Source organism: Nycticebus coucang, chromosome 2 (genome assembly GCF_027406575.1).
Source record: "Nycticebus coucang isolate mNycCou1 chromosome 2, mNycCou1.pri, whole genome shotgun sequence".
Lineage (NCBI taxonomy): Eukaryota > Metazoa > Chordata > Mammalia > Primates > Lorisidae > Nycticebus > Nycticebus coucang.
The window spans coordinates 103,906,100-103,914,850 of NC_069781.1; the positions used below are offsets into that span (position 1 = coordinate 103,906,100).

Here is an 8,751-nt window from a genome sequence, read left to right on the forward strand (position 1 = left end):
ACTTTGTCTCTAAAAATAGCCCTGGCACTGTGTCGGGTGCCTGTAGTCCCAGCTACGTGGGAGGCTGAGGCAAGAAAATTGCTTGAGCCAAGAGTTTGAGGTTGCTGTGAGGTATGATGCTACAGCCCTCTACTGAGGGCCACAAAGTGAGACTCTGTCTCAAAAAACAAAACAAAACAAAACAAAAAACCCAGCTATTGGTTTTACTGGTTTTCTCTCATGTTTTTGTGTTTTCGATTTCATTGAATTCTGCCGTTATCTTTAGTATCTCCTTTCTTCTGTTTGTTTTAGAATTATTTTGTTTTTCTTTAGCTTCTCAAGGCAGGAGCTTAGATTGTTGATTCGGACACTTCCTCTTTCCAGACATTACTTCTCAGTCTTTTGGCTAAGATCAAGTGTAGTATCTGTTCTTCTTTCCAGACACAAGCACTCAGTGCTATAAATTTTCACATAAGCAGTACTTAACCTGTATTCAACAAATTTTGAGAAGTAATTTTATTTTTTTCATTTGAAAGTATTTTCTAATTTCCCCATGAGATTTCTTCTTTAACCCAACAATTATTTAGATGTGTATTGTTCAATTTTCAACTGTCTGGAGATTTTCATTTTATTTTTCTGTTATTGATTTCTAGTTTAATTCCATCATGATCTGAGAACATACTTTGTGTTATTTCAAATCTTTTAAATTTTTTGAGGTATGTTTTATGACCTAGGATAAATATTATCTTGATGAATGTTCCCTGCAAACTTGAAAAGAATGTGTATTTTACCATTGTCAGGAAGATTATTCAATAAACATCAATTTATGCCAATATGTTGATCATATTGTTCAGTTCCTCTGTATTATTGCCAATTTTCTGTCTACTAGATCTATCTATTACTAAGTAAGGAAAACTGAATTCTCAAACCATAATTCCCAATTTGTCAGTTTCTACTTTCAGTTACATTAAATCTTGCTTCTATATTTTGAAGTTCTGTTGTTACTTGCATATGCATTTAGGATTGTTATGTATTGATATAATATCTCTCTATATCCTGGTAATTTTGTCACTCTAAAGTCTACTTTGTCTTATATTAGTATGGCCACTCCAGTTTCTGTTTATATTGTATGTCTTTTGCCATATCTTTTTTTTTTTTTTAATTTATCTTTGGGAATTCATTGAGGGTATAAGAAACCAGGTTACACTGATCACATTTGTTAGGTAAAGTCCCTCTTACAATCGTGTCTTGCCCCCCAAAGGTGTGGCACACACCAAGACCCCACCCCCTCCCTCCTTCCCTCTCTCTGCTCTTTCTTTCCCCACTCCTCCCTCCTTCTTTCTCTTTCTGCTCTCCCCTTCCCCCACCCCCACCATGTCATTAATTGTCCTCATATAAAAATTGAGTACATAGGATTTATGCTTCTCCATTCTTGTGATGCTTTACTAAGAATAATGTGTTCCTCTTCCATCCAGGTAATACAAAGGCTGTAAAGTCTCCATTTTTCTTAATTCTTTTGCCATATCTTACTTTTAACCTTCTTACAATATATCATATACTTGACATGAGTTTCTTGTGGATAGAATGTAGTTGGACCATTTTTAAAAATCCATTCTGACAATCTCTGTACTTTAAGTGGTGTGTTTATATCATTTACATTTAATATAATTGTTGATATTTTTGTATTTAGGTCTACCATTATATTATTTGTTTTTATGACTATTTTATTTCTTCTGTTTATTTTTCCTGCTTTCTTTTGGGTAATTTTATCATTCTTTAGCTTTACTTCTGATTTATCTGTGGTGATTTTAATTATTTTTATAGTATTTTTTAGAAATTGCTATAGGGACAATAACATGCATACCTAACTTTTCAGTCTATTAAAACCTAGTATTTTACTATTTCAAAGAGAATATAGAAATTTTACCACCATATTGATCTCTTCACTCATCATTCTTTGTGTGCTAGTGGTCTTATATACTACATACTATATCTACATACATTCAAAACCATGTCAGATGATGTTTTTTATCCCAACCACCAAATATGTTTTAATGATTCAATAGGATAAAAATAGTTTATTATATTCATCCACATATTTTCCATCTCTATTGTTCTTTCTCTTATCCTGATGTTCCAAGGTTCTTTTGGGTATCATATCCCTTGTCTGAAGATCTTCCTTTAGCAATTCTTTTTTTTTGTGAAACAGAGTCTCACTCTGTCACTCTGGGTAGAATGTTGTGGTGTCAAAGCTCACAGCAACCTCCAGCTCTTGGGCTCAAGCAATCCTCTTGCCCCAGTTTTTTCTATTTTTAGTAGAAATGGGGTCTCACTTTTTGCTCAGGCTGGTCTCAAACTTGTGAGCTCAAGAAATCAACCTGCCTCAGCCTCCCAAGTTGCTAGGATTATAGGCATGAGCCACTGAGCTCGGCCCTTTGGCAATTCTTTTAAAGGAAGTGCACTGTCTGTAAATTTTCCTAGTTTTCTTTCATGGGAGAATTTCTTTTATTTATTCTCATCCTCAAAGGGTATTTTCTACTGGTTTTATAATTCCTAGGTAAAACGTCTTTTCTTTCATCACTTGAAATGATCTTGTTCAATGTAGTGTTTATTCTCTGAGATGCTTTTTGGAAAAAGGGAAGGGGTCACAAAAGTTTGGGAATAGTTAGAGATAGTAATATATTAATTCCACATAACTTGGGGCTCTTAAGTTGTGTAATTGTTTGGTGTGGGGCTTATTTATATCGGAAGAAGGAGCCAGTTTGGAAAATACTGTTTAATGTTTTAGAAGTGTCACAAATGCTTGGGAACTGACTAAAAAGGGGAAATTAAGATATTAAATGCTACCAGGGTGTCAGACTTATCTCAGAGGATAACTTAGTCACTCAGGTATAATTATTACTCCAGTGATGGGCTACTGGGGGCAATTGTAATGTCTAGCTAATGTTCTCTTTTCAATGACCCATCCCAGGAGCTTGTTTTATGGTTAATGCCATAAAGTCCTACAAGTCACAAAAAGTATCTCCTAGCTAGGTAGCCAAGGGCAATTATTTAAGTTCTTTCTCCTTAGTTTCCCCATCTTCAAAATTGGTTAATAATGGAACCCATCTCACAGAACAGTTTGTGAGGTTCTAATCAGATGGTGCAGATAAGGAGTAGATGCTCAGAATTGGTGCTCAGTACCTATTAGCTGTGATCACCCTCATCCAGTGAAAGCATGACTTTCTTTTTCTAATGGTTTATTTATTTATTTATTTTGAGACAGAGTTTTAAGGTGTCACCCTAGGTAGGGTGCCATGGTGTCACAGCTCACAGAATCCTCAAACTCTTGGGCTTAAGCAATTCTCTTGCCTCAGCCTCCCCAGTGGCTGAGACTACAGGCACCTGCCACAATGCCAGGCTATTTGTTGCAGTTGTCATTGTTGTTTTAGCTGGCCCAGGTAGGTTCGAACCCACCAGCCTCAGTGTATGTGGCCAGCGCCCTATTGACTGAGCTATGGGTGCCACCAAGCATGGCTTTCTGAATGAGAACAGACTTCCCCACTTAGAAAAGGGGACATTTGCTTTCTCCATTAGAAAGGAAAGAAAGTCTTCTAAGAGCCATTGTAGCTGAGCAGCTGAGGCACAGAGGGGAGGCCAACTGTCTTGGAATACCTCTTCCTGGCTTGGTGACCCTGGGCACTCTGCTTTGCTTCTGAGCCCCACTGCCCTAAGAATAGGAACAATCTGGCTCTAGGGAAGGTGCTTAAGTTCCTATATATATATATATATATTTTTTTTTTTTTTTTCTGAGACAGAGTCTCACTATGTCACCCTCAGTAGAGTGCTATGGCGTCACAGCTCACAGCAACCTCAAACTCTTGGGCTTAAGTGATTCTCTTTGCCTAGTTAATGTTCCCAAGTAGCTGGGACTATAGGTGCCCACCACAAAACTCGGCTATTTTTTTGTTGTTATTGTAGTTGTCATTTTTGCTTAGCTGGCCTGGGTTGGGCTCAAACTCGCCAGTCTTGGTGCATGTGGCTGGCTCTGTAACCACTGTGCTATGGACACCAAGCCCCTAAGTTCCAATATTAAAGCACAAAGTCCCAGGCAGATGCAGCCTAGTGCTAAATAGCTATGGTTATTATACATAGATGGCATTATTTACTTTATGATCTGCTATTACCCATTGGAGAGAAAACTAAACATCAGGTATTGGTGATTCATTTGGTTGCTGAGGAAGAAGGTACTTCTGATGTCTTTTTGGTCTTTGAAAGCAATATTGGGAGGAATTATATGCCCTCTGGCTGCCTCTACTGGGCTTCACATGAGTCTGCCTTTCACAGGGGCCAAATACCAAGGCATGTGGGAACTGGTGATAACCCGGGGAATGGGAAGGAGCAGGAGACCTAAGGTGAGAAATTGACCAGGCCATGATCTTGGGTCTTGGAGAATAGTGCCTTGGGGATGGTGATACCCCAGCATGACTGCAGCATTCTGGAAGCAATGCTTGGGGCAGAGGATCCCCATTAGGCTCAACTGGGTAGGTGCAATATAGATGAGGAAACTAAGAAGGGAGAAAACAAACTCTTTGGCTAAGGCTCTGTGTCAAAGAAATACAGGATAAATGCCACCCTGCAAGCATCTGTTGGGCTCACTGGGCACAGTTCGGTCTCACTGAATAGGCTGGAAAACATAAGGTATATGCCCAGGACCCAACCAGGTGGATTTGGAAGGGCTAGGCAGAACATCAACATCAGAACCCAGTGGAACATCTGGTACCCACAATCCATCATGACCCAGAACCTGCTCACCTCCATTCTCACATCCCACTATTTCCTAGTCTCTCTGCTCTGGTGCCAGAATCACGTTCAGGAAGTGGTCTCACCACCACTTCCCACTCCTATTCCCATGGCAGACCCTGTACAGACTGCAGAGTTCCTGAGGCAGCCATCAAAGCAGCCAGTACCAGTGCAGCTCATCTTTAAAATGATCCCCACCTGCAAGCTGGCCCATGACGGTGTATCCTGAACTTCCTGACTTTGCATATTCGTCTCCCACACTTAGGATGCTTGTCCCAGCCTACCTGTAGCTGATTCCTATTCATCAAGACTCAGGGGCCTCTCACTAAGGGGCCTGCCCCATCCAAATCTGACACTTGATGGGCTCACACAATGCCCACACCCACTTCCATGCACCTGTCTTCCCACTGTTTTACAATGGTCAGGTTGCATTATTACGTATTCTGTTACACTGAGGTATTAAGGTGGTGACACTCCTTCTCTCTTTCCATTCCGCAGCCAGGGTGGCTTCAGGCGGGTGTGATGTGTGCAGTCCTAGGCCCTCAGGCATAACAGGGCCCAGCACTTCACTCGATGTTCTTTTTTGTTGTTGTTGTTGAATCAGAGCTGTGTACATTAATGCAATCATGGGGTACAATGTGCTGGTTTTATATACAATTTGAAATATTTTCATCACACTGGTTAACATAACCTTCCTGCCAGTTTCTTAGTTATTGTGTTAAGACATTTATATTCTACATTTAGTAAGTTTCACATGTACCCTTGTAAGATGCACCATAGGTGTGGTCCCACCAATTACCCTCCCTCCACCCATCTTCCACCCTTCCCTCTCCTCCCTTTCCCCTTTCCCCATATTCTTGGGCTATAATTGGGTTATAGCTTTGAAAGCTATAAAATAGTTTCATAGTAGAGCTGAGTACATTGAATACTTTTTCTTCCATTCTTGAGATACTTTGCTAAGAAGAATATGTTCCAGTTCCATCCACATAAACATGAAAGAGGTAAAGTCTCCATCTTCCTTTAAGGCTGCATAATATTCCATGGTGTACATATACCACAATTTATCGATCCATTCATGGGTTGATAGGCACTTGGGCTTCTTCTGTTACTTAGCAATTATGAATTGGGCTGCAATAAATGTTCTGGTACAAATATCTTTGTTAAAGTGTGATTTTTGGTCTTCTGGGTATATACCTAGTAGAGGAATTGTAGGATCAAATGGCAGGTCTATTTTTAGTTCTCTAAGTGTTCTCCAAACATCTTTCCAAAAGAAATGTATTAGTTTGCATTCCCACCAGCAGTGTAGAAGCGTTCCCTTTTCTCTACATCCATGCCAACATCTCTTGGTTTTGGGATTTTGTGATATGGGCTAATCTTATTGGATTTAGATGATATCTCAAAGTAGTTTTGATTTGCATTTCTCTGATGATTAAGGATTATGAGCATTTTTTCATATGTCTGTAGGCTGTGCACCTGTCTTCTTCAGAGAAGTTTCTCTTCAAGTCCCTTGCCCACCCTGAGATGGGATCACTTGTTCTTTTCTTGCTAATATGTTTGAGTTCTCTGTGGATTCTGGTTATTAAACCTTTGTCGGAGACATAACCTGTAAATATCTTCTCCCATTCTGAGGGCTAGCTGCTTGCTTTACTTACTGTGTTCTTGGCTGTGCAGAAGATTTTAGTTTGATGAGGTCCCTGTAATATATTTTTGATGCTGCTTCAATTGCCCGGGGGGCGGGAGGTCTTCCTCATAAAATATTCTCCCAGGATGATTTCTTCAAGAGTTTTCCCTGCACTTTCTTCTAGTATTTTAATATAAACTTTATTTATTTATTTATTTATTTTGCAGTTTTTTGACCAGGGCTGGGTTTGAACCCGCCACCTCTGGCATATGGGGCTGGTGCCGTACTCCTCTGAGCCACAGGCGCCTACCTTTCTTCTAGTATTTTTATAGTCTCATGTCTTAAGTTTAAATCTTTAATCCATTGAGAGTCTATCTTAGTTAATGGTGAAAAGTGTGGGTCCAGTTTCAGTCTTCTACAGGTCACCAGCCAGTTTGCTCAGCACCATTTGTTAAATAGGGAATCTTTTCCCCACTGAATTTTTTTTTGGGGGGCGGGGGGCAGAGCCTAAAGCTGTCACCCTGGGTAGAGTGCTGTGGCATCACAGCTCACTGCAAGCTCCAACTCCTGGGTTCAAGTGATTCTCCTGCCTCCACCTCCCAAGTAGCTGGGATTACAGGTACCTGCCACAACACTGGCTATTTTTTGGTTGCAGCTGTCATTGTTGTTTGGAAGGCCCGGGCTGGATTCAAACCTGCCTGCTCAGGTGTATATGGCTGGCACCTTAGCTCTTGAGCCACAGGCCCTAAGCCCCCACTGAATGTTTTTAATTGGCTTATCAAAATCAAATAATGGTAAGTAGCTGAGTTCATCTCTTGGTTCTCTATTCTGTTCCATACATCTACCTCTCTATTTTTGTGCCAGTACCATGCTGTTTTGATCACTATCGATTTATAGTATAGTCTGAGATCTGGTAGTGTGATTCCTCCTGTTTTGTTTTTATTTCTGAGTAATGTGTTGGCTATTTGAGTTTTTTCTGATTCCATATAAAATGAAGTATTATTTTTTCTAGATCTTTAAAGTATGATAGTGGAGTTTTAATAGAGATTGCATTAAAATTGTATATTGCTTTGGGTAGTATGGACATTTTAACAATGTTGATTCTTCCCAGCCATGAGCATGGTATGTTTTTTCATTTGTTAATATCTTCAGCTATTTCTTTTCTTAGAGTTTCATAGTTCTCTTTATAGAGATCTTTTACATCCTTTGTTAGGTAAACTCCCAAATATTTCAACTTCTTTGGCACTACTGTAAATGGAATAGAGTCCTTGACTGTTTTTTCAGCTTGACTATTGTTGGTATATATAAAGGCTACCGATTTATGAGTGTTGATTTTGTAACCTGAGATGCTGCTGTATTCCTTGATCACTTCTAAGAGTTTTGTAGTAGAATCCCTGGTGTACTTAATGTTCTTCTAACAGTATCTTGTGATTCTCTATACTTTTATCTTTGAACTTATGTTTTATAAGTGAAGTCTGATGGGGAAATGGGTATGTGCCTGGGGTGCCCAGTAGTCCTACCACCAGCTATCTTCCTGCCTCCCTAGGATAATTTCTTGGGGCCTTTCTTCCCTTATTCCTGGTTCCCCAGGCCCTTCCCAGCCTCCCCTCGTAGACCCACAACCCTGGCCCTGCTCTTCCTGGTGCAGCAAGTTGGTTCTGTTGGGCTAAGGGAAGCTAGGTATGGGCACCAGAAGGTCAGGGGAGATGTTGGAAAAACCTCCTCAGAGCCCACCATGCTGGCAGGAGGGCATCCAGCAGGCATAGGGTCCAAGGCCCAGGGTGGCCAGGTGCCCATGAATTTCTGCACTCAGTGTAAGTATCCCATGTCCAGAAAACTGGGATACCTTCTTCTCCTTCCAAATTTCCTGAGTCCAGCTTGCATTCGTGTCTTTTGTCCAGCTTGAGGCATTCTCCGCTCAGAAGGAGCTACAAAATACAGCAAATTGTATAATTTTGTTTATTCTACATTAGTTAAATGCACTTAGGTTTATATTTAAAAGTGGATTGCATGATGTAAAGAATGGTGAAAATCATTCTAATGATTTAAAATTCTAATTTTTCTTCAGTTCAAATGAGGTTACATAGCAAATATAAAACACTGTGAAAATTCAAGAGAGACTGTGGAAGAGAGGAAGAGCTTTATATAGACTCTTCTCCTGGTTTTTAAACAACAGGACTGGCCCACAGTTTTATTTTGCCCTGGGCCCTGCAAATCCTGTAACCTGCCCTTACTGATCTCAGTGCTTAGCAGAGAGGAGATTCTGGAGATTGTTGGTCAAATTAAGTTGAACTTTGAGGTCTCATTCTAGCCTTGTCAGAATTAGGCCTTACTGTGGCCAGGGAGCTGGGCACTCATCTGCTCCAGGG

The 8,751-nt window shown here is 40.2% G+C and overlaps 1 pseudogene; it reads left to right on the forward strand.

Moving 5' to 3' along the window:
• Window positions 1-365: 365 nt before the first annotated feature.
• Window positions 366-470, forward strand: LOC128580392 (uncharacterized; annotated as a pseudogene).
• The last annotated feature ends 8,281 nt before the right edge of the window (window positions 471-8,751 follow it).